Source organism: Mirounga leonina, unplaced genomic scaffold, assembly GCF_011800145.1.
Source record: "Mirounga leonina isolate KUSES-001 unplaced genomic scaffold, KU_Mleo_1.0 Mir_180, whole genome shotgun sequence".
Classification (NCBI taxonomy): Eukaryota; Metazoa; Chordata; class Mammalia; order Carnivora; family Phocidae; genus Mirounga; species Mirounga leonina.
In genome coordinates, this window is record NW_023270469.1 from 7307081 (window position 1) to 7333970 (window position 26890).

The 26890-nt window shown below is 38.9% G+C and overlaps 1 protein-coding gene across 1 annotated transcript in view; it reads left to right on the forward strand.

The window, feature by feature from the left end:
- The first annotated feature begins 168 nt into the window (after positions 1-168).
- Positions 169-26890, forward strand: part of CDYL2 (chromodomain Y like 2) — a 1015850-nt gene continuing 989128 nt past the window's right edge. Inside the window, exon 1 of the mRNA XM_035025298.1 lies at positions 169-229. The gene's annotated coding sequence lies outside the window, so the exon portion shown is untranslated. The remainder of the gene's footprint in view (positions 230-26890) is intronic.

A 26890-nucleotide genomic window follows, 5' to 3' on the forward strand; every position in this document is an offset into this window, starting at 1 on the left:
GGCGGCCGGAGGGCGGCGGGGGCCGGGCGCGCCTCCCGCCCGCCCGCCCTCCCGCGGCGCCCGCGCCCGCTCCCTCTTTCTCTTTCTCTCGCACACACACTCTCTTACTCCATCTACTTTGCGGCCTTGGAGGGGAAGGAGGAAGCCGGGCGGAGCCGGGGCGGGGGAGGTAGCGGTCCCGGGGAGGTGTTTCTCGCCCGACGAGCCGCCTCGAGTGCAGAAAGTACAGGTAAAAGTCGGCGCCGGACGTGCCGGGAACGCTGGGGGCCGCGCGGCGGCCGGCGGGGGTGCGGGGCGGGGGGTGCGCGGCCCGGGGTGGGCCGGGGGCGCCGGAGAGGAGGGGGGCGGGCGTGGGAGCGGAGCCCAGCCCCGGCGAGGCGGGGTCGGGGGGGGGGGATGGAGGGAGACTGCGAGGGGGGCATCCGGGTTGGGGTTCGGGAGACACCCGCCAAACCAACCCCCGGGGCCACCGGGCCGCCGCCTCCCTCCCCCCACCTGCTGCCCCCGCCACCGGCTCGGAAGCCCTCCAGGCCGGGGCGTGGGGGAGGTCCTTGCGGGTGTCGTGCTCGCTGGGGGCGAGAGGGGGCGCTGCAGAGGGCCCTGTGTGGAAGGGAGGAGAACATGGAAGTCGGAGGTGGGTGGTAACATGTTGCTGGAGGACCTGGGATGTCAGCCCTGCTCCAGACACTCTGCGTCACCCTCAATGGATACCTGTCTCCAGGCCCACCCAGGTCCACCCAGGTAGTGGCCAGCCTCGGAGACTTTGAAAGCGTCTTAAAAGTGGTCAAGGAAGATGTTAGTCTGGCATCTGTGAAACAATGGAGGAATAGCCTTGGCCTCCCGGAGTTGGGTTGTAGCTAGCTCTGGACACAACTGTTCCAGCTTTTGGGTTCCCAACAAGTGGACAAAACGAGAAACAAGCCCCACTCCCTGGGAAGAATGCCTCCAAAACGGTGTTGGCCCCAAGGTGAGGGTCAGAGTACGGAAGAGACCAGCCATCTTCAATCAGAAGGCCCACTGATCCTCCAAGAAACCAGCGTCAGCGCTCGGCCTGGACCTGCTCTCCCCTAAATAAATAAGTCCGTGAACACCAGCCCTTCTTCTCAAGGCTCCTGGCTAAATTGAGATGAGCACCCTGAAGGGGTGGAATTAACCTAATGGGTTAGAAACTACAGGGGTGATTCACCCACAAGAGACTCTAGGGGTGATTCACCTACCATGAGCTTTTTCCTGTGGGCCCTATGGGCGGCTGAAGCTTTTCAGATGGTAGATTTGCTGGCTGTTGTGAGAGAAGAATGGAGAACAGGCAAGTTAGTGTCTTGGCGTCCTGTGTGACTGGGGTCTTTCAGATGATGCTGGACTTGGTGAGGCCCAGTCATGGACACTACTAACCAGTGGGCTCAGATGGAACAGGTGGGTGATCTTAGCACTCCTTGAAAGAATGCTGCAAATTGACCTCAACCCTACTGCCTTCCTCATCCTTATGCTAATAAGGAAGGTGAAGTTCGGTAGAAATCTGATGAAGAACTTTGACAGATCATGGTCAATGTGTCATGCAAGCACTTAGGTCTATTTCAAGATGGCGGACAATGTCTGAAACCAAAAGTCGAAGCACAGTAAAATGGGAGGTCTGATTGAGCTTTTCCAAGTATAACCAGCACTGTTAGGACATTGGTCAAGAGTAGACACTCTTCAGGGGCAAAGCTTATCTCCTGAGCAGTGTGGATTTTTATGCCCATTGATACTGAGTCAACCTAGAGCTGCTCACATGGCCTGGGTGCATTGTGAAGGTATTAAAAGGCTGTATCAGGAGCTGTCGGTATTTCTGCATTTGAAGTTTGGAACTTATGAACCTTCTGGGGATAATTTCTTTTTTAATGTTCACCTGAAACTATCCTCAGCATTGGTAATCATAATATGTTAAGGGGAATTTTCACACTGGCCTTGGAACTATCTTAGCACCTCAGGAGTTATTGCTGGAGTTCGATAAACAAGACAATAATAATAATTACTTATGTGATAGTAGGTAATTGTACTAGATGTGAAGTAGTTTTCCTATAGCTGATTATTTGTATTGTCATTACTAAAAGAGCTAACTTGCATTATGAGACTATAACCAATGTTAACATTTTTATGGGCTGTGTCTACATTATATAACATATACAGAAGAATCTAATTTGTTGTCCAAATTTAGCTTTAAAAACAATTAAGTGCGGAGAAATGTACATTAGCGTATATATTTCTAACTGTAAAATTGTGTGTGTAAAAAATAGGATGTTGATTTAAGGACAGATCTTGGAATACCTACTATATTGACCTTGAAAGACAAAAAAGAAGAAAACTGGTCTTACTCTTAATTATGGTATTACATTGATTAAATATTATATTCAAGTATATAAAGATGGCTTCTTATAACCTCTAACCAAGAAACCATACCTTGAGTGGGCTAAGAACAATGATATTTGTAATTGATATATTTTACCTGTGTATCCACTGACACCATCCTTGACCCTTTATAGTGAAGATACGTTTTGGATTATAGAGATTCTTCATATTCTCATTGGTGCTTCAGATAATTGTAAAGAGTAAACCTTCCTCAGATAGCATTTTTTTTAAGGAATAGATACTGATTTAAAAACTGTCAGAAAATAAAAACTTTATGTAATGGCACTCTTCAGTCATAATGAGGAAATACAGAATCAAGCTCCCTTTCCAAAATTTTCAATCTTGATAGGTGGTTCTGCTTTGTTTCCCGTATAGAAGAGTTCTTACCCTCTTTTGGTGTATTATAGTCATCACTTATAGAAAGGTGATCTTAAATATTGGCTGATTAACTTAGAGTCAGGCATCTGGATACAAAATGAAATTCTCATCCAGATGCTCTGGTCTACATTCTGCTAGATGTAAGTGTCATAAAGTGGCAGTCTGTGAGCAGGTCTGGGCTATCTATGTATTTTGCTTTGCCTCCATGGTAGATAAGAAAAATGGATTTGAGTATCTTTAGATGGTGCGTGTCATCTCTATTTTGTCCTTGTCCCAGTGCTCCCTATTACCATGTGCCCATTCTTACATTACTTACCTGGCTCCAGCAAGCATTAGAGTTTGCAACCCCAGGAATATAGTCCATCATTCACTAAGATGTTTGGGTATGAGGAAGACATAATCAGGGAATAACGAGCCCAATTCTCTTGTCTAGTCCCTCTCTGTGTCCCTAGCTCCTTGCACATTCAAATACTCATTGACAGAATCAGTGAACAGAAGACCGAATTAAGGGTTTATAAAGTATGTTGGCTGGCCTTTGTTATCCTTGTATTGAGTGTTTACCTTCTGTTCTCTTTTCCTCCCCAGCTTGTGATCACTCAGTGGTGGTAACACCATGTGTATGGGTGGCTCTCAGTTCTCTCTGGAAGGAAGTGTGGCTGAGTCCCTTTCCAAAGACCCAGACTGTTACTCATTAGAAGGATTGAATGCAACTAAGCTTCAACCATGTGGCTTTCCATGTGACTGTTGGGTGGTGTTTAACACTCCCTTGTGATTAGCTGACAATGGTGGAGGAGGTCTCTCGCTCCTTCTTTGGCAAAATTGTTCAAAGAGAATGCTGTGTATCTGTAGACAAAGTCAGTAGCAAAGATGGACTTGCCAGGGATAGTTCCTTGTGTGTTTGTCAACAGTTTATTTATACACCCCAGAGTTCTTTCTTAAAAGGATGAAATGTGCCATATGTCTTTTTTGGGGGGAGAAATGATAAGCATGCCTGCATCCATCCATCTCTAATATATGTATGTGTGTGATTATGTGTATGTTTGTGTGTGTACATATGAAAATACTGCCTTCCTTTCATTCCCAATAAGATAAATAGCAATAATAATAGGGTAATTTTAGTTTTTTGAAAGTTTACTTTCGTTAAAAATCGACTCTGCCACAATGATGAACGTGCGCATTCTGCCTTTGTATTCTGCAAAATCACACACTAAAAAACGGGAAAATATGGGTTTATGGGAAAAATAGGATTGAGGCAGACTGTTGAAAACTTACGGAATTTTGTAAGGGGGAATTTTGGGCTCATGCCTTCTCTCTATAGATCGCAGGGGGCATTTGTTTCTAAAAGACACCATTTTCATCAAAATTACATCTGGCCTAGGGCATAGGCCTCTTCATTCTTCTTTATTGGGAGAAATGTTTTCATAGCTTCTTCATCTGCAGCTTCGCCAGGCAGGTTAACCTAGGAGAAAGCATAGTGGTTCTGAAAGCCATAATCTGCCACCACTCGTGTTAAAGGAAGGCACTGGAGTGCATTTTCAGCTTTGTTCCAAGGTCTTCATGTATCATTAAGTCTTTCTGTTTCTTTGTGAGTGTGCATTGCTAGATTGCTTCAGAATATTAACAAGCTAGGAAACATAAGAATCAATACAACTTACTTGTTATACTGACATCATTTCCCTATTTACCAGTCATACCCGAGGTAATTCCTGTCAAACGTGTAGTAGCCAAATAGGCAGTCAGTGATATATCTTCTCTGTACCACTATTTGAAGAAACAGATATCTTCAAAGAGAATATATTGGTTGAGTTGAATTGATTCCTTGGCACATAGTAGGCACCTGGTGAATATTGAATGGAACTATGATTCTCCTGTCTTTTGAAAGTTATTTTAAATTATCCCCTGTGGGTAGATATCAGCTTATTTTCAGATAGACTTTTATGTCAAGTCATTCTTCATTGCATAAGATCATTTCTTCAGGGGCTTAAACTGTCCTTGAAAGGAATTTATACAGCTCCTTGCAATCTGACCAATTGCTAAGGAATGGTTCAGACATGGTAATTATCTAAGATCGAAGTATTAGAGACACACATTTAGATTCCAAAGTTACAGGTCTTTCTGTGTCTCTTGGATGGTGAAGAAAGATATAGATATGGCTGAATTCATAGCACCATCTTTGATTTGTTCATTATATATTACTAGAACCCAAATATATGCCAGTCACTAGGGAAAAGATGAGATTGTGTTTTCCATAAGTCCATAGTCTGGTAGAGATATAGTTAAGAAAATATGCAGTTTGGGCACCTGGGTGGCTCAGTTGGTTAAGCGTCTGCCTTTGGCTCAGGTCATGATCCCAGGGTTCTGGGATCGAGTCCCACATCGGGACTGTGGGACTGCTTCTCCCTCTCCCTCTGTGATCTCTCTCACTTTCACTGTCTCTCAAATAAATACAATCTAAAAAAAAGAAAATATGAAGTTTATAGTGCAATGGGAAAAGTGTTAATACAGGGGAAGATGGGGCTCTCTGGGATGTTGGGGGGAATCCAGCCTTGGGGGGAGTGGAAGGCTTCTTAGGAGAGGTGGTGGCCATGGAGGAGTGTAAGAAAATGAGCTCTACCCACCCCTCATCCCTTCAAATTGAGAGAAAGGCAGGAGTTGAGGGATAGCTCTTGATTTTTGTTTTGGTCCATTAGGTGGATAGTAGAGCCAGTCATGGAGATGGAGAGCCCAGGAAGAAGCATTAATTGAAAGCAGTGGGGTGGTGGAAAGGACAGTGAGTTCAGAGTGTTTGTGGAACATCGGGGTATAGAGGTCCACAGCCGTAGCCATGTGAGCCTGAAGCTCAAAAGGAGCACCTGGCATGGGTGATTGGGAATCGTTAGTGTATAGATCATAATAAAGCCGAAGGACCAGGTGTAAACATGAGGAGGGTCCAGTGATGGGATACTGGAGAAAACAGACATTTAAAGGATGGAAGAAGAGAAAGAAGTGATACCAGATTTCTAAGGAATAGGAAGACAGAAGGAAAAACAAGAGGCTCTGCTGTTATGGAAGGCAGTGGGAAACAGTATTTCTAGAAAGAAGGTGTAGTCTACACTGTCCTTTGGATTTAATAACCAGGAAGTCATTGATAACCTTAGGGAGCATCTGTTCCATAGAGTGTGTTGGTGGTGAGGGAGGGCCTGATTGCAGTATGATGATGAGCAAGGGGGTGTGGGGAATGTGGATACAGAGACATCGTCTGTGGGCAGCACTTTTAAGAATCTTGGGCGTGATTGTGTAGAGAGAGTGAATATGATATGCAGGGGTGAAGTGGGAGAATGGATCAGCCATCTCCATTCCCTTGGTTCTGCACATGGCTCTGCTACTTTGGATGACTTGGATAACAACTGTCATGTAGACAGCGGGTTATGGGACTTGCATTTGTGAGGAAGGGATTTTCCATAAACCCTACAAACCCCTCTCCTGCTGACCTATGACAGTGGGGTCTGGCATCTTCAGTAATTTTAGCTGGAGAAAAAAGTAGAACATATATAATGTGGTGATACAGAATGTCTCTACAGATCTTGGTCAAGGAAAAGATCTTGCTAAATTGACGACAAGGAGATAAATTTCTTCATTAAGGGTTTGTCATACCAGCATTCTTCTGGCAGGAGAGGGATGGTGGACAGATCACCATGGTGCTATAGATAAATGGGCATGAGAGTGTTTTAGGTGTCAACTTAGCTGTTCTGTCAAATGCCAAAGTAGGTCTTGTTGTGAGGCTATTTTGTAGATGTGATTAAAGTCCATAATCAGTTGAATTTAAGGGAGATAGTCTAGATAATCTTGGTGGGCCTGATTCAGTCAGAACTGAGGCTTACCTGAAGAAGAAAAAATTCCACCTGTGGATAGCAGGTGCCGTTGGGAAGAGTTCCAGCTTGCTCTCCCTAATGACCTGCGCTGTGGACTTTGGACTGGCCTAGCCAGCCCCCCCCCCCCCCCCCCCCCCCCATAAGCAAATTCCTTGCAGTCTATCTCTTAATGTATATCCTAGTGGTTCTGCTTCCTTGACTGAATCCTGATCGTTAACAGCCAGGTTTCTGGTCCACCCTCTACCACTTGAAAACAGCGTGCTCCTAGATGTGTCCTTTAGGTTTTTTGAACCTGGGCGGCCTGTGCTGTACAGGGAGATCTCTTCTGTTTTTGAAATCTCTCCCTCTGGTTGTGCCTGTTACTTCTTCAAATAAACCTCACTTAGTAGGGAGTGTCATCTTGTTTGTCTGCATGTGTGAAGAGCTTCAGGAACCCTGCCAGGCCTTGGTGTTCTGGCCCACGGGGCTTGCTCCTGAGCATGGCACACACTGCCATGCCAGGAATTTCCCAGCCAAGGGGCCACCACGCTATTCTCAGTTTCTTGACCAGGGAGTTTTCCTCTCTGATTTTCATTTCCTTGTCTTCTAGTCCAGTGTTTTAAAAATAACGTTTCAGCGGGCCTTACTAACAAGCCATGGAGCTTATACAAAGTCTGGATTTGAATTTTCTTTAAAGAAATAGTCATTTGTTTAATAATCCATCAATCAAGGATTTATTATTTGTCAACGGTGTGCCTAGAACCATGCCAGATGCTGAGGCTGCAGCCACAAATGTCTTCTAAGCTGTTGTTCAGAATGTGACAAAGGCCTAACACCCACATATGGTTATATACCACACTTTTAACACATTGGAGTGTTCAGTACATTAAAAGGAACAGCCAGGTCAACTATTTTTTGTGAGTAGACCTCAGAATAGAGCTTTTCTTGCCATCTCTGGACATATATTTGAACTTCTGGTAAATGCACTGTTTTAGCAACATTATAGGTCTGCAATGTTCTTAAAAAAAATTCGGACCTGTTTATAGCTCCTCACATACGATTATACAGGCAAATATGCTTTACAGCACAGTACACCCCACTCAATTAAAAACCACTCAAAGTTCAAATGATGGTGGTTAGTGAATGTTCTAGACATGGTTTAATAATCATTGTGTGATAACTGACCATCTAATGCTTTGCCTCCTTATATTATGTAAAAGAGAGTGTTGGTGGTTTATTGAGAGTTCTAGGTCATTCTGCCCTTTTTTAATTTGAGAGAAGGAATATCAGTAGTTGTTATGTATTAGAGGGTCAGCCACAAAACAAACATTTCCTTTGTTTCTTCTTTCAGACTTCAGGATCTGTTAGAATGCGGAATACCCTGAGATTACAATACAAGATCATAAAAACAAAGCAAGCCAAACCTGATACCAATTACAACCACTTTTCTTAGCAAATTAAAGATTGTTTTCTTATTTACAAGCAAACCAAATGCAGAAATAAATTGTTGAGGCTGTAACAGGAAGACAGCTAACAGTCTTGGACCTCACTGAAAAATTTCATTATTAATCAAAATAGGCATTCTTGCTCTCATGAATTAGCTTAGTGCTAAAAAAGTGGCAGAAGTTAAACTTACAAAAGACATCTACACTAAGAAATTATTGCACGTATTTGGTTTTATGTGTTAGGTTTCCCCGAACCATTTTTGATTGGGAAAAGGGTTCCATAGCTAAGTTCCAGCATTTTCTGCAAGGCTCTAAACTCTATGAGGGCAGGACCATGTCTGTGTTAGTTGTGATGGCATTCCTAACTCGTGGCCCTTTCCTGAGTACATGGTAGCTTTTCATTAAATATTTGTCGAATGAGTGATTGAAAATATTTGAAACCAATGTATGCCCTTAGGCCACCTTGCCTTTCTCTTGAGTGAGCTTCCTTTACTACTTCCTGTAGGGTTTTACTCTAAGATGATTCCTTCAGGTTGTCCTTGACATTCAAGATTCCATTTTTGCCTTCCACCAGATCCTGTATAGATTTATTAGGTAACGAAAGTCCCTTAAAGCAAATTGAAACATTTAAGGCATTGTCCTCATGATGAGTGATAACTGGATTGCGAGTGGCCATTCTCTGAATCTGGCATGTGACAGAGCCCCTTTCACACCAACACACACAAAACTGTACTTTACAGCTACCTCTGTCCCTTGCAGTTCTGCCTCATAGCTCTGCTCTAGCCTCAGTGACTTGGCCTAGTTTGATATACACCATCCATTTTAGGTTGAGCTGCCTGGACCCAAACTCAGAAATGGAGAATTCTATCTAGAGGGTGTACTGAAGGCTCTCAGGAGAAACACGTGTAAGGAAGTGAGGAAGGCAAGGTGGGACAGATGGAGAAGCTGACCTGCAGTGACGTCACAACTGAGGTCTCACCTGATGCTATGGAAGCCTCTGGATCTGGGATAGCCCTTCAGAAATGTCCTACATTGAGGGCAGGGAACTGGGTCCTCATCTGCCTGTATCATCCAGTCACTGCTAGCAGGCGGTCCCACGGTGGGGTGGGGAGAGGTGGGGAGTGTATTCTTGGGCAGGGCATTTCCCTTCGAGGGACACATCTGTGAACCTTCTGCGGCAGAGATATTCCTAGAAGCTGAGGGGATGGGCACATGGACCCTGACAAGGGGACCTGGGTGTAGTACATATGATCCACTGCACCATCAATTCTTGCCATTTTGATTGGTGAGCTGATTGGTGAGTTCCGCTCTCAGTCCTCCAGCATACACATCTGTCACCTTGCTTGTATTTTAGGTTTTTGGTGCCTCACTTGAAGACATCATTTGTCACTTGCCAGCTTCTTGGGGCAGCCCAGGTCTTGAGTACTGACAGACTGGCCATGTGTTAGGATCGTGCTTGTGACTCCTTTGTTTTTCCATTTGGCATGTAGCACAGCATTGCGTGCAGGGAAGTAGTTCACATGCTGTCATTTCTGCTGGGTCTCCATCCCTTACTCTTGAAACATTTTCCTTGACTGATTCTCCCACTCCTGAGTTGCCTCTGTGTCCTCACTTTCTGCTGCCTGTTTCTTAAACTTCGGAGATTCTTAGAGTTTTGACCCAAGGTTCTTCTCTCTCATTGTGATGAGTGACTGTATGGATGATTTCCAAGTCTCTGACACTTGCCTGGGTTTTCCCTCTCAACTCCAGAGCTACCCCTCTTACTCCACTGGGACTCTTTACACTCAAAATATCCAAAGTTGAGCTCCTATGTAAATCTCACCTCTTCTCCTTGGTTCCTAGCCTCATTAGTACCTCTGTCCATCAGTCCCACAGCTAGAAATATGGCCTCCTTTGTGCTGCCCAGACACCATGTATGTTCTGTTGGATCAGTATCCTGCGTATTTCCCAAATCTGACCTTTTCCCTTCATATTATCTCTCCCCACTTGAATTCAGGAGGCAACTCCCACAAATTGGGTCACTCCAGAACCTCTCAGCTGATATCTGTGCATCTAGTCCAGTTTTTCTCCATACTGTACTCATGAGGAACTTTCTAAAATACCAGTGTTGCCATATCTCACCTCCTGCTGGTTCTCTGCTTACAGCTGTATTCTGTCCAGAGATTGGCTCTTGGTTACCGGAATGTTCCACATGCTCTCTTTTATTTGTGCCTTTCCAAATGACTAGGGTGCTCTCTGTTACTAACCCTGCCACCTTTTTGCTTCCTTAAATCCTGCTCATCCTTTATGTCTCAGTTTAGATGTTACTCTTGGCAAACCTTCCCTGGCTCATCAGGGGTTTTCTTTGGGCTCCTGTAGGACCCCATTCTTCCCTCATTATGGTACTCATTTCAGTATGTTGTAATTTATCATCTTATTTTCTAAGTCTCCTACCAGGTTGTAAGTTTTTTTTGGGGGGGGGGGGCAGGTATTCTCTCTGTCTTGTTCAGCTTTAGCACCCAGCCCAGTGCAGGACACAAAAAGCAATCTGTGTAATGAAGGAATAAATATATTCAGAACTTCCATTTACATAAAAATTGACACTGATCTTGACAGTCTGTTTTGCATGAAGTTTGGACTGTCAGTCTTTCAGTTTTCCTAAGGGCATATAACTCTCAAGTCTGTTTTCTGTGTCTTTCATTGATCAGTTGATCAGTGGACTTTGGTTTCTCATAAGCAAAACTCATGGACAGCGTTTGGCTTTGTATTATCAGTAAAGCTAATGCAGTCTTGTAGTCAAAGGATTGCTGAGTCTTGGGGTTGGGTGGAAGTTTGTAAGTCATCTGCTTAGTCTTTCACCAACATCTCCGAGAAGGGATCAAAAGTGAGGGCCTCTTTTACTCTCTTGAAGGAGACAAATGCTTGAAAGGCTGAAACTGGCTATTTGCCTTCACTAAAATCTGAGTGTATCACACATGAGACAGACAGTATCTTGCTGGACTCTTCCGGAAAGTTGCCTTGAAAATCTTGACGTCATTACTGCTTTATGCAAGGCTTAGTAAAGGAGGCCAGCAAGGCTCAACACAGCCTTGAGTCTCGTTTAATTCTCTTGTTGATGAAGAATGGGGTCAGGACCCACTTCACCAGCTGATACCACAGGCCTTGACATTATGGGAAACACTTGATGTCTAAACTTTTCCTGGAAACCCAAACTTATTTGTGAACTTCTACTGGTTAAAAGGTGAATGGGTAAGATTTTAGTGTCTTGATGTTTACGTTGCTGTGTTTGTTGTCTGTGTTGCCACCTAAAACCACTTTCACTCTGAAGACTATGGTACACATGGAGATCTGTGAAACGGACTTTGCTAGGGGTCTTGTAGTTAATAGGAAGAGGAAGAGAACCACACAGTGGCTGCCTTGGGGATGCAAACACATATGGACCTTCTTCAAATGATAGAGCTAATTTTCTCTCTGAATTGATGCGTATTTTGGTACTATGTAGGAAGTCATAGATTGTTTTCTTGCCTCGATTATCACACATGGAAGAGATGGCAATGTCTTTGATATCATGAGGCATTTCTGTTTTATTACCCCTGACCCTCCCACTCTTGTATGACCATGTCTATGGTATTATGGTATTTTGGGGAAGCTTGTGTAATCCTGTTTGCTTTTGACGTCATGAATCGGTATGTCTTTTGAAGAAATCTAATCTCTGATCCTTGCTGATGCATAAAGAGGTTATTGAAGTGCACCTTCCTATGATGCTTGCAAAAAATAATCTTAAGAGTAAAAACAGTAATAGTAGCATTCAATGAGTGTTTACTATATGCCAGACACTGTCTAAATTCTTGGTATAATCTCCTTTAGTACTTCTTATGGGATGCGTACTAGTTTTATTTATCCCCATTAATGATTCAGAAACTGAGACTCACAGCTACCAGATGGTAGAACCAAGATTTAAACTAGGTCTTCTGGGAGGACCACTACTTCTCTCTTGTTAAATTATAAAATGCCCATGGTTTCCCTTCCAACTTCTCTCCTTTTGTTCCTTGGGGGTACTGCTGCCCTAGCTTGTCAGGTACTGTGCTTGGCACAGAATCCCAGGCATGGGTAGGTTTTTAATGCATCGAGAACAAAAGGAACCAGAAAATATTCCTGCTTGTTGTGGTTCCGTGTTGGTGTTGCTAGATCATTGCTGTACTTAAATGTAGACCTATCAGCTGACCTCAAAAAAACCAATTTTAGGATTTTTACCAAGAATTCACAGAAAGCTCTTAGGTTAGAAGTTTGTAGAACAGGAAAATCAGGGTATGTGTTTCTTTTGTGCATGCAATTCTTATTTTTCAGTATTAAAAAAATTGCCAGTCATACTTCTACAACTTTCTTTAGAAGATTTTCGGGTCCTCAGATTATAAGTTTGGGTCTGGAGGTTTGAAATCAGCTACAGTAATAGGAGCTCATATGTCTTTTTCTCAAGTATCTTAACTCTGTTCCTTCTCCCAGTTATATGTTTTCTTAATACATTAAAAAATAAGATTATAAAGCAAATACATACTCACTGTCAAAAAGTTTTAAAAAATAGAAAAAGCAGGGCACCTTGGTGGCTCAGTTGGTTAAGCGACTGCCTTTGGCCCAGGTCATGATCCCGGAGTTCTGGGATCGAGTCCCGCATCAGGCTCCCTGCTCAGCGGGGAGTCTGCTTCTCCCTCTGACCCTATCCCCTCTGTGCTCTCTCTCTCTCTCAAATAAATAAAATAAAATCTTTAAAAAAAATAGAAAAAACAAAAAAAAAATAGCTCACAATTCTTTTATTTAGCAGTCCACTGTTAACATAGATATATATCCTTCTGATCTTTTTCTACTTACATAAGGAATATCAAAGTTCCTTATCATATATCCAATATATGATAACTACAAAATATAAAATTATGGCCATACTATACAAAGCATTATGCAGCTCTTTTAGACAATATATGTATTTCTTTTATTTAGTAGTATCCTATAACAAAATATCAATATGCTATATCATGTAATTGGTCACCCTGTAGTCTATTAGATTCTACACATGCTTTGTTTTTAAATTTTCAGTATTTTAAGTCAAAATCTTTGTATTTGTTGCTGATACTTCCTTATGATAAATTTCTAGAAGGGGAAGTTCAATTAGTATGCCTTTTATAAAGACTTTTGCTAATACTGCCAATTGCTCTCCAGAAAGGACGTGCTTGCCATCCAGAAAAGATATTTCCAGCAGTAACTGGCATGTTTATTTTACTGGGCTCTTAGCATTACTGGTATTATTGTTAAAAAATGCAATTTGAGAGGTGTTTTTCATTTCTTCTTGATTTATAAAGATTTAAAAACAATTTAATCATTGTCTATAACATACATTAACCAAAAATATTTTGTTTTCTTTCTGGTTAGTTGTTATTTTTGCCTGTTGTGATTTTTTTGATAAGGAGAGTAACTTAAATGTTCATACTAGATTAAATACATATGTATTTAAGATTCCTTCTTGTCTCTGTCCTTCCAACTTCCGTCCTTCCTTCTTTACTTCCTCCTTTCCTTCCTTGAAGTAGGGAAAAGGTCTTCCTTGTGCTGAAGCATGTAGCTGTTGATCTGTAGTCCCTTCTGTTTCTTTATGGGATAGTTTTTGTACACTTAATATAACTGTAATTTATTTTGCTGTGTGGCGTGAAGTAGGGATATGGTCAATGCCATGGCTAATCTGTTGTTTCAACACTATTTATGGAACAATTCATTGTTCTCCGTCTGATTTGAAATGCCAGGTTTATCTTTTATGAAATTATTGCAGATAGTAAGTAAATAGGAATTTATTTACAGGCATTCTCTTGCATACAGTTTTAGTTATTGTGCGTTTAGAGAACATTTTATTGTTTGGTAATGTGAGTCCACTTTCATAATTCTTTTCTCAAACGGTTTTTGGTAATTTCAATTGATAAAGTTCCCAAATAAAATCCAGATGAGCGCCTTCCTTTAATTGCACTAGATTTACGGATCACTTTGGGGAGAGTTGACATCTTTGTGAGTTTGAGTCTTCTCATTCAAGAACCTATTTCTCTCCATTTACTAAACCTCTTTTTTTAGCAAAGCTTTCTAGTTTTCTTGATACAGATCTTAAATTTATTATTAAGTAGTTGAAATTGTTGTTACTTTTGTGAATAGGGTTTTATATATAATTTATTATTGTTTATATATTAGAAGCATAATTTTTTAGGATATTTGTTTTTAACTATTCACCTTCTGAATTCTTATCGATCTAATATATTTCATTCAGTTCTTCCTGGAATTCTGGTCACATCATCCTCAAATTATCTTACCTGTTCTTTTTTTTTTTTTTTAAGGTTTTATTCATTTATTTGAGAGAGAGAGAGCAAGCATGAGCGAGGGTTGGGGGGGGAGGAGCAGAGGGAGAGGGAGAAGCAGACTCCCCGTTGAGCAGGGAGCCTGACGGGGGGCTCCATCCCATGATCCCCAGATCACAACCTGAGCTGAAGGGAAGCAGATGCCTAACCAACTGAGCCACCCAGGTGCCCCTCTTACCTGTTCTTTCTTTCTTTCTTTTTTTTTTTAAGATTTTATTTATTTATCTGAGAGAGAGAGAATGAGAGAGAACACCTGAGAGGGGATAGGGTCAGAGGGCAAAGCAGACTCCCTGCCGAGCAGGGAGCCCGATGCGGGACTCAGTCCAGGGACTCCAGGATCATGACCTGAGCTGAAGGCAGTTGCTTAACCAGCTGAGCCACCCAGGCGCCCTTACCTGTTCTTTCTATTAGTCAGACCCTTTATGTACTTTTCTACTCTTACTTTGTTAGCCAGAATTTTCAGAAAGCACTACATAATGGTTCAATAGTTAGGATTTGTGTCTTGTTTCTTGCTTCTGATTTAATAAAACTGCCCTTTGTTTCACCATTAATTAAGGCAGTGCCTGTTGATAAAAGGTAGATAGTATGTTTGCTGTTAATTAAAGTTCCTATACCTTGTTAACTGTTCTCTTTTTAACAATGAAGGGGTGTTATACTTTATTAGGTGATTTTTTCATGCTTACTGAGGTGATCATATAATCTTTCTCTTTATCATAAACTTGCTGTAATTTAGTAATTGTAATTTCCTGAGGCTAACTTTCCATATTTTGAAAGAAACACACTCGGTGCCAGTGCATTTTTAAATTTTAATATTTTGCGAAGTTTGACCAGTTGCTATGTGTGTTTAGAATTTTAGCATTAATATTCAGAAATGTGGTTGGTCTTTGGTTTCTTTTTGTGTGTGTACCAATTTAGTCAAATTTTAATGTCAGGATAATGCTGGTTTCATGCAAGTAATTGATTAACCTTTTATTTTCCTCTGTTTTCAAGAATAGTTTATACAACATGCCAATTAAGCTTTCTCTTGAGTGTTTTTTGAAAGAAATAACTTGGTTACAGTATTTTCTGCGTCTGGAATATTTTTGGAGACAATTTTTTATAGTATTTTCCATTGTTGATATTTTTTCATATGTCCTCTTCTTGAGTAATTTTTGGTAATTTATATTTAGTAAGAATACCATTCATTATTGTCCCTATTTTAACATTTATTTGAAGAGGTGTAAATAGCTTTATCTTTTCGAAGTATCTCTTTCATATACTTGGTGATGCTCTTCTCTTCCTGAGGTTGTAGCTTCATGCTTTCCTGCTTTTTCCTGTTTTTGAGGTTGCCAGCAGTTTGTCTCTTACATTGAATATTTTCCATAAAATCAACCCTTAATTAAGCTTTATTTTTCCCATTTTACTGTTTTCTGCTTTACATTAGTCAGTTTCTTATTTATCATTATTTATTCCTTCATCTATTTACCTTTTCTACTTTTATGAACTATAATATGCCAACAAAAATGTACATAGTGTATATGTATAATTTAATAATATTAATAATCATGAGTGTACTAACCACATACTTTTAAAAATATAATATATTTTCAGCCCTCTTGGTGCTCCTTTCTCAGTGTATGCCCATCCCTCTCTCCAAGAGGCAACTATTCTGAATTTGTGATTATTTCCTTTATTTTCTCTACAGTTTTACAATTTTGCATCCCTAAAATTTACGTTGCTTGAATTTCCCTGGTTTTGAATCTTATAGAATTGGAATCACATTGTGTGAATTCTTGTGCATCTTGCTTTTTGCTCAGTATTATGCTTTTGAGATTTATCCATGTTAATGTATTTCATTTTTTACTGGAGTATAATATTTCTCTGTAAGAATTTATGAATATATATATTTACAGATATAAATGCAGAAATCTATTAAAATACAATACTTAGTATGTAATATACAAATACAAGATAAGCAAATGTATGGAATTCATTTATCTTTGCTATTATGGATGGACATTTGGACTTACTTCAGTTTCCTGTTTTATTTTCATGCTTTGCTAATACAAACAGTGTTGCTGTGAATATTTTTGGTAGCTGTCTCCTGGTACATCCACACCAGAGATTATCCGTGGTAAATACTTTGATGCAGAATTCCTGAGTCCTAGTGTACTCAAATATTCACCTTTACTAGATCATACGAAAATATTTATGTTTTCTTTAGGCTTCATTTGTTTCTAATTTTCTAGCTACTTGAGTTGAATATTTAACTTACTTATTTTCACATTTGGTAATCGAAAATAAGAAACGAAAACATTTATAACTGTGAATTTTTTCCAGAGTCTGGTCTTAACTACAGAAGTCTTATGGTGTCTTCTAATTGATTTTTTTTCCCCTAAGTACAGTGTATTTTCAGTTGCTATTTGCTCTTTTACCCAAGAGTTATTTAGGAGAGTGTTTTACAACTTCCATATGGTCAAATTAATATCCTTTTGATTCTCTTTTTGTTGTTTTTAACTTCAAGTTTTTATGCATTATGGTTGGGGGCTAAGATGTATATTTAACTTCTTTTTGCAGTGTTACTGATTTTTTTTTTTTTAAAGATTTTATTTATTTATTTGAGACAGAGAGAATGAGAGACAGAGAGCATGAGAGGGAGGAGGGTCAGAGGGAGAAGCAGACTCCCCGCGGAGCAGGGAGCCCGATGCGGGACTCGATCCTGGGACTCCAGGATCATGACCTGAGCCGAAGGCAGCCGCCTAACCAACTGAGCCACCCAGGCGCCCAGTGTTACTGAATTTTTTGTGACTTAATATGTGATCAGTATTTTATTGATATTGGAAAAATGTGTAGTTTTTGGAGAGTACAAAATTTGGTATCTATATTATATAAATAAATATGTATTGATAATTAAGATATATTCATAGTAAATAAAGCTGATTAATTATAGCAGGTAAGTTGCTTAGAACCTTATTGATTTTGTCATGAGATGCAGCTTGGAACTCTCAAGGTCTCCTTGTAGATGTATTGGATAGGTTTCCATGTCAATGCATATGGGTAATATTTATTGTGAATACTGATACGTTTGAAAAAATTTGACATCATACTTCTGTTTATCATGCTTTTTTTGTTTTCTTTTTCTTGGGATTGATTATTTTGTGACATTTCTTTTTTTTAAAAGGTTTATTTTTTATTTATTTTAGAGAGAGAAAGAGCAAGTGCGAGTGGGGGGAGGTGCAGAGGGAGAGGACCTCAGGGAAACTCCCATGCTGAGGGCAGAGCCTGTCCCAGGGCTTGATCTCAGGACCTTGAGGTATGATTTGAGCTGAAATCAAGAGTTGGTTGCTTAACTGACTGAATCACCCAGGTGTCCCATCTTTTTTTTTTTTTAGTGTTCTGGTAGTTATATATATGCCTCTTACCTTTGTAATGATTGTCTTTAAATTCTTAACAAACATATTTGAAACTACTTTTTCTAGTAGTGTCTAGGAGTAAACAATTGTTATAATCTCCCTCTTGAGCAAGGTAAGCAACTTAGCCACTCTTTGTTATCTTTCTCCTCAACCCCTCTACTGTCTTTTAATTATTTTAATTTTATATACAGACTGTTGTTAGTATTGTTATTATACTGTACCAACTTTCTTAGTATTACATTTTTTTTTTTTTTTTTTTAAAGATTTTATTTATTTATTCATAAGAGACAGAGAGAGAGAGAGAGAGGCAGAGGGAGAAGCAGGCTCCCAAGGAGCAGGGAGCCCGATGCGGGACTCGATCCCAGGACCCTGGGATCATGACCTGAGCTGAAGGCAGATGCTTAACCATCTGAGCCACCCAGGCACCCTTTAGTATTACATTTTTAACATTTCCTTAAGTATAATAGTTAAATTATCAGCAACTATTTAGATTTAAATATAAATTTACTTATCTTCTCACTTATTTCTCTTTTATATATTTCAAATTTTCTTTTTTCTTGGACTTGTGTTTCATGATGTTGGAGTATTTTCTCAAGTGGCTCTTTCAGATGGGAAGAATGCATGGGAAAGGCTTTTTTAAAATTTATTTGACAGAGAGAGAGAGAGAGAGCGCACAAGCAGGGGGAGAGGGAGAGGGAGAAGCAGGCTCCCCGCTGAGCAAGGAGCCTGATGTGGGGCTCCATCCCAGGACCGTGGTATCATGACCTGAGCCAAAGGCAGATGCCCAACCAACTGAGCCACCCAGGCACCCCTGGAAAAGTCTTCTGAATCCTTGAACATATTATAATTTTCTAATATAGAAAAGTTTTCTTTCTATTTAACTAAATCTTCCTCTTTTGAGTACTTGATGTAATTTACAACAAATTTCCTTTTTTTAAAAATAGATTTTATTTATTTATTTGAGAGAGAGAGAGAGTGGGAGAGAGAAAGAGAGAGAGCACGAACACAAGCAGGGGGAGGGGCAGAGGGAGAAGCTGACCCCCCACTGAGCAGGGAGCCCGACATGGGACTGGATCCCAGAATCCTGGGATCATGACCTGAGCAGATGCTTAACCGACTGAGCCACCCAGGTGCCCCAATTTACAACAAATTTCTTAATGCTAACCCTTTTTATCTTAGAATAAGTTCTACTTGGTGGTGATGTTTTTTTGCTTGTTTGTTTAATGTTCTGATAAATCTGGCTGTTGGGCTTTCTATCCTTCCTATTGTGGCCTCTGCCTGTATCTTATTAATCTTACCTTTGGCTTTTGTGCTTTGTCCTTTCTGACCTTCCTACTGACCTTGATTGTATCATGTTTCATCTTATGAACTGTTCAAAATACTCTTGAATCTTTGCCTGGAATGTTCTCATTGTGTTAATTTATATTCATTTTTTGACTTTTATTTCAGATGTCTCTTTCTATAGGAAATCTTCCTTCATATCTAAGGCCAGATTAGATTTTCTTGTTTATGTTCTAGTATCTTCTCTTTATTTTTTTCATAGGACTTATTATGTTTGGAATTTATATGCGTGACTATTGGTTTGTTTCTGTCTCCTCTAAAGTTCATGAGGGAAAGAAGTTTGTCTCACTATTGTATGATCCTGTCCCCTAGTCTAGTGAGTGATACATAGGAACATGCATTAAGTACTTACTGAATTAGTTCTGCTTTGTCTTGGTCTCTTTTGATTTCTTTCTGTTTTCATTTTTTTGGTCTGTTTTATCCATTTATTTAAATATTTATTTATTAATTGCCAAAATTATAAATATGTGCCTTAGTGTATTATAAGGTGAATACCTGTCTCATTATCATCAGGTCTTCATCTTATAGAATGCTGTCAGCCCCTGGAAGTCCCATGTGCATAAAATTCATTCTTACTATTCTTTTACTTTTTTAAGCTGTGTAGTGATTTTCCCTTTTTCATTCCTGAGACTGCTTATATTTATCCCTTTTCTCCTTTTTTTCTTGATTTTTCTTGTCAATGGTTTAATTTTTTTTTTTTTTAACATTTTGGCTGTTAGCTTTGTAGATTTTTCTATTGTATGTTTTCTCTTTTATTTATTTTTGCTTTTATCTTTATTATTTTCTCCTACTTTTTGTTTGTTTTTCTTTTTTGTTAAAAAAATTTTTTTTTTGTTAAAAAAATTCTTAACATGGTTGTTAGTTCATTAAATTTCAGCCTACCTTTCCCCCTAAGTATATCAATTAAAATTATACATTTTTATTTAAGGATTACTGTAGCCATATCCCATATGTTTTAGTATGTAATATTTTCATATTCATGTTCAAAACATAAAATGTTTTGTTTGAACATAAAATGTTCAAAACATTTTATAATTTACCTTTGATTTAGAAGTATATTTCTTAATTTCCAAACATGATTTTTTAGTTCTCTTTATTGAGCTTTGGATTAATTGTATTGTTAGAGAACATATTCTGATATTCACACTTTATTTTTTTTCTTTTTCTTATTAAGTTTTTTATTTTAATTTCAGTATAGTTAGCATACAATATTACATAAGTTTCAGGTGTACAATATAATGATTCAACACTAACATACATATCGGGTGCTCATCACAACCAGTGTACTCCTTGATCTCCATCAGCCATCCCCCCACTAACCTCCCCTCTGGTAACCATCAATTCTCTATAGTTAAGAGTCTGTTTCAGACACCTGGGTGGCTCAGTTGGTTAAGTGACTGCCTTCAGCTCAGGTCATGATCCTGGAGTCCCAGGATCAAGTCCCGCATTGGGCTCCCTGCTCAGTAGGGAGTTGGCTTCTCCCTCTGACCCTCCCCCTTCTCATGCTCTCTCTCTCTCATTCTCTCTCTCTCTCAAATAAATAAATTAAAAAAAAAAGAGTTTTTCTTGGTTTGCCTCTCTCTTTTGCCTTTGTTCATTTGTTTTGTTTCTTAAATTCCACATATAAGTGAAATCATATGATATTTGTCTTTCTCTGACTTATTTCACTTAGCATCATACTCTCCAGATCCATCCATGTTGTTGCAAATGGCAAGATTTCATTCTTTTTTATGGCTGAGCAATATTCTATTTTATATATATACCACATCTTTTTTATCCATCCATCAGTTGATGGACACTCAAGTGGTTTCCATAATTTGGCTATTGTAGGTAATGCTGCTATAAACATTGGAATGCATGTATCCCTTTGAATTAGTATTTTTGTATTCTTTGGGTAAATACCCAGTAGTGTGATTACTGGATCATAAGGTGGTTCTATTTTTAATTTTTTGAGGAACCACTGTGCTGTTTTCCAGAGTGGCTGCATCAGTTTGCATTCCCACCAACAGTATACAAGGTTCTTTTTTTCTCCACATCCCCATCAACACTTGTTTGTTTCTTGTGTTTTTGATTTTAGCCATTTTAACAGGTATAAGGTGATATCTTATTGTAGTTTTGATCTGCATTTCTCTGATGAGTGTTGTTGAGCATCTTTTCATGTATCTGTTGGCCATTTGTATGTCTTCCTGGGAGAAATGTCTGTTCTTCTGCCCATTTGTAATAGGATTATTTGTGTTTTGGGGTGTTGAGTTGTATAAGTTCTTTATGTTTTGGATACTAACCCTTTATCAGATATGTCATTTGCAAATATCTTCTCCCATTCAGTAGGTTATCTTTTAGTTTTGTTGATTGTTTCCCATCGAATGATATTGTCATGTTTTAATGTTGACCCTTGCCTTATTCACCTAGTATGTGGCTACTCTTTCTGTTCCGTATGTGTTAAAACAGTCATATTCTGCAATTTTTGGGGTACAGCATTCTATGTATGTCCTTTGTGTCGAGATTATTAATTGTATTTTCAAATATTTAACCTTGTTGAATTTTTGGTCTGCTTCTTCTATCAGTTATTGAGAGGAGTGTATGAAAATTTCTATTCTGATTGTGGATATGTCTATTTCTCCTGTAATTTTGTCGCATTTGTATTTTGATATAGATTTGTCCATTTTTACAGTATATATTTTGAGTTTATAAAACCAGGTGCATACAGATTTATAATTTTTATATAGTACTAGGAAATTGATCTTTTTACCATTATAAAAGAATCCCCCTTAACTCTAGCAGAGCTTTCTCTTTTAAAGAATACCTTGTCTGATATGAGTAGAAACAGCATATTCTTTCAATAGTGTTGGCATGGCATTTCTTTATCCATCATTTTACTTGTAGCTTTTCTGTATTCAAATGTTTTAGATGTGTCTTTGTATATGGCATGTAGTTAGTATGAAAAAAACCCCAATCAGATAAACTTTATGGGAATATTTAAACCATTTATATTTAATATAATTATGCATATATTTAGGTTTAAAACCACCATTTACTGGGCTTGTTCTTTGTCCTATTTACATTCCTTTTTATTTTCCTTCTTGTCTTTTTATTGATTAAGAAAATTTTATTTATTTATTTATTTTTATTTTATTTTTTTTAAAGATTTTATTTATTTATTTGAGAGAGAGAGAATGAGAGACAGAGAGCATGAGACGGAGGAGGGTCAGAGGGAGAAGCAGACTCCCTGCCGAGGAGGGAGCCTGATGCGGGACTCGATCCCGGGACTCCAGGATCATGACCTGAGCTGAAGGCAGTCGCTTAACCAACTGAGCCACCCAGGCGCCCGATTAAGAAAATTTTATTATTCCATTTTCCCTCCATTATTTTTCCTTTAAGTAGTTACTTTAGAGATTACAACATACACATTTGACTTAAATTCTAATGTTAATTGGCAGTTACACTCTCCTCAGATAATGCAGAGGTCTTAGAAATCTTTGTGTTCCAATATGTGCTCTTATGTCTTACATGCTGTTGTGTTCCCAGCCTGACTTGTTTAGGGAGGGCTATGACCAATCCAAAGAAAGCTTGTGGGCCTTAAGAGAGATTAGTTTAGTTTCTTTGAGAACAAATGGAACGAAAGGAAGTCCTTATACCACTGTCCGGCAATTCAAAGTCATCTTCATCATTAGCTGATGTCTGGCTTCCATCTCCAATCTAGAGAAAGTAAAATCATTCCAGGCCTCAGTTTAGTTCTGCAAACATTTTTTTTCCATATACAATTCCAAGAACACAATCAAAGATAAATAGACACAAGAGGAGAGAAGACAACGTTTGTGAGAACTGGAAGAAATACCAGACAGTACAAGCAGAATTACAGGGGCTCAAGATGTTGAAATGTCAGACAAAGATTTTAAAATAACTATGCTTAGTATGTTCAAGGAGCTAAAAGAGAACACTGAAAATTTCAGCAAAGAAATGGAAACTGAAAAACAGCTTTCTAGAACTAAAAAATACAGTACCCAAAATTAAGTCCTCAGTGGAAGAATTTTAAGACAAATTAGACACAGATGATTAAATAATTAGTGGATTGGAAGGTGATTTTGGAATATAACAAAAATGAAATGGAAAACAATGATTAAAAGACAAAGAAGATGCAGTGAAAAGGTTTAATATGAATTCAAATGGAATGGTAGAAGGAAGATGAAGAGCAGGGAGGGAGAGAGAAGGGTTGGGCATTCCCCTAAATTGATGAAAAATATCAACTCCATAAATTCAAGTATCCCAATAAGCACCATGCCATCCAGAAGACAATGGAATGGCATCTTTAATCTGCTAAAAGAAATCACTGCAACCTGAGAATTCTCCACTCAATAGAAAAATCCTGCAAGAATCAATGTGAAATAAAGATTTTTCAGATGAACAAAAATAAGGATAATTTGTTATCAGCTACTTCCTAAAGGAAATAATAAAGAGTGTTCTTCAAGAAATAATTTCAGATGAAATGTTGGAGATGCCCAGATTCTTAGACTTCTTCCTAAGTATTTTTTATACATTCATTTATTTAGTTATTTGAAAATTTTATTCATTTTTGTTAAGGTAAAACACACTCATGGCAGAAAATTCAAAAGGAGCAAAATTACAAATGGGAAAGTAGTTTTAAAAAATTGTTTTGTTCTTCTGTTTTGTCAAGAATGAAACAATTTAAAAATTTTTTTAAAGATTTTATTTATTTATTTATTTATTTATTTATTTATTTATTTATTTATTTATTTAGAGAGCATGCGAGCAAGGGAAGGGACAGAGGGAGAGGGAGAGAGAGAATCTTAAGCAGGTTCCATGCTAAGCAGGCTCCAAGCATGGAGCCTGATGCAGGACTTGATCCCATGACTCTGAGATCATGACCTGAGCTGAAATCAAGAGTCAGATGCTTAGCTGACTGAGCCACCCACGTGCCCCATGAAGTAGAATTTTTAGTGATTGTCTTCTATGTAAACTTTTAACCAGTTTTTCTTGGAATAATCAAGGGTTTTATATTTGTTTTTATAGATTTTCAAATATTATATCTTATTTAAGGAACTCATTAGCTTTTATTGATAATTGATAAGAATTAGACATTATTAGATATTTTATCTTTGTGCCTATCATGAATTATTTCATGGCATCTCAGTCTCATTTTTTAATTTGTTTTGATTCATTTTTTGGTCCACATATATACATACATATATTTTCTTCAGGAAGAACATGTGTATGGGTAGCGTACTTTCTGCGTGCTTGCAGATCTGAAAATAGAAAATGTGTTTGTCCTTCCATGTGAACAATATTTAGTTTGGCTGGTTATGAAGATTTTGTTGCGTGTTTGTTTCTTTGAAAACCATGGTGTGGAGGAGAAGTCTGATGCTAACATGATTAAACAATTAATAACTTTTCATTCTGATTCTTAAAAGACTTGTTCTTTCATCTTTCAAATTAATAAATTTCAGAGGTATATATCTAATATGTGGTTTTCATTAATATAGGTTATTACCTAGTCTTTTGATCTGTAGTGAAGTCCTTCAGAATTATGTCATTGGGTATTACTTTCTTCCCTAAATTGTACTACATTGATTAATATATAGTAGTTTTCCTGGATATAGCCTCAATATTTTTTTTTTTTTTAACATTTTGCTCATCATTTTTTTTCCTCTTTAATTCTCAGAGAATTTTTTAGCTGGTCTTTTAATTCAATCATTTGATTTTTTGCAGTGACCATTGCTAACTGGCTTCATTTGTTTTGTAAAATAGTTTGTTTTCATAAAACCTGGTACTCTATACTATAAGAAATGTGGAAACATCCACTTTATTTAATACTTCTTTAGTTAATTTATTCTCAAACCCTTCTTTCCTTGTCATGGGTATTGTATTTTCAAAATCATTGAAAATACACAATGTATAATGAATTTTCTTAAGAATTTTGTAGAGTCTTAAGAATTTTCTCATTACTACTGGACTGGGAAATGAACAACCTGATTCTTCTGTTGTCTTCCTAATTTCATCTATGCAAATATGTCTGATTTTTTTTCTGTGTCTTTATCTCTGTTTATTTGTCCAGTGTTAGGAGTTTAGCTGAGATCCTACCAGTAAAAGTAGTGGTCTCTGTTCAGAATTTTCAGGCTGAGATGCAGGGAGCCAGGAGAAGTTTATACTTTCTGCAAGAAGGAACTGTAGCCAGAGTGTTTATGTGACCAGAAGCTTCCAGTCTCTGTTGAAGGATTCCTTCTTATGTTCGTGGTGACAGCTTCATATCAGCAGGCACCGCATCCCTTCTCTAACCAGTGAGGCTGTCCTCATTAGCTGCAGCCACAGAGTGACTGTTCTTTTACTTAGCATGCCAAGACCAAGGGATAAGAATGGCATCTACCTTTTAGAGTAAAAGAATTAGTTGAGACAGTGCTTGTTAAGCTTCTGCACTACTACTTGCACCTAGTAAATGCTGGCCTCCACCATCACCTCCCTCAGCTCATGCTTGGGCTACTGTTCTTCTAGTCCTATAGCTTTTTGGCCCATCATCTCAATCACATGATGACTTAATATATTACAACTGATTATACCCAAATACACATGACCTTTGGCACCTGAAACACTTCCATTTTTTCCATTTACTCATGAAGTATGGAGCCATTGGCTCTGGGCATGGCTGAAGTACCTGGGTTGGAGTTGTGGGAGATGATACGAGTGTTGGTGCCTGCTTCATGTTGGCTTTCAAATGTCAGCTGAGAAGTTTGGACTTTATTCATAGGTATTAGGGAGTCCTTGAAGGTTTTTAAGTAGGGCGCTGGTGATTAGAACTACGCTTTTGGTAGTACAGGCTTTCTGAGTAATAGAATCACATTAGTAATAACAGCTAGTGTGTATGAATACTTTTATGGCATTTGCTCATCTAAAGTGCTTTATCTGCATCATGTTGTTTAATCTTCAAGCACCTTTTTTTTTTTTTTTTTTTATAGACATGAAACCTGAGACACCCAGAGGCCATAAAACTAAGTTACAAAGCTGGTAGATGGAGGAGGCAGGGTTTTGCCCTGAGCTCTTGTGCTGCCTGTCAAGCAGGAGCCCTGGAGGTGTGGACAGCAGTTTGTGCAGGCGAGAGATGCTTGCAGCATTGACATCGGGGTTGGTAACAAGAGCAGGGAGCGGAGGGCCGACCAGTGACACTCCACAGGCAACATGGTACCATTCGGTGACAACTTTAACTGTAGCTCCTTTCCTGCATTTTAAGAAAGCTCGAGATCCACCAGTGCCTGACATAGAGTAGGCATTCAGTAAATAATCGGTAGAATGAATTCTTTGGCACCAGTCAGCATCTCCTTCTGGTGTCCTGTGACTGCATAGATGTGAGCTTTTACAGAGTGAATGAGAGTAGCTTTGGCCACTTCCGCTCATGCCTCATCTGCCATGTTCATTATTTGAAAAGTCTTTGGGGATATCTTGGGCAAGAAAGAAATGATTAGAAACCAAATTATTTTCCATGAGGTGTTCAGATCTTATGACCTTCTGATGGTTTTTCATTTAGATGTTTCATTTTCTGTAAATGGAATAGTGGGATCTGAGCACAGTGGAACCCCCATGCCAACCCCATGCCAGAATAAAGGGCCAGAGGTTTTCCCCGTTGTGTTAAACACCTGTTAAAAGTAACAAATGAAGCTCCCCTTCCCTGAGAAATGCAGCGTGGAATATTTAGTCTCTCCAAAGTAGAATATGCTCAGAGAGTTCTTTGAAAAGTGCTATGCAAAAAGTAC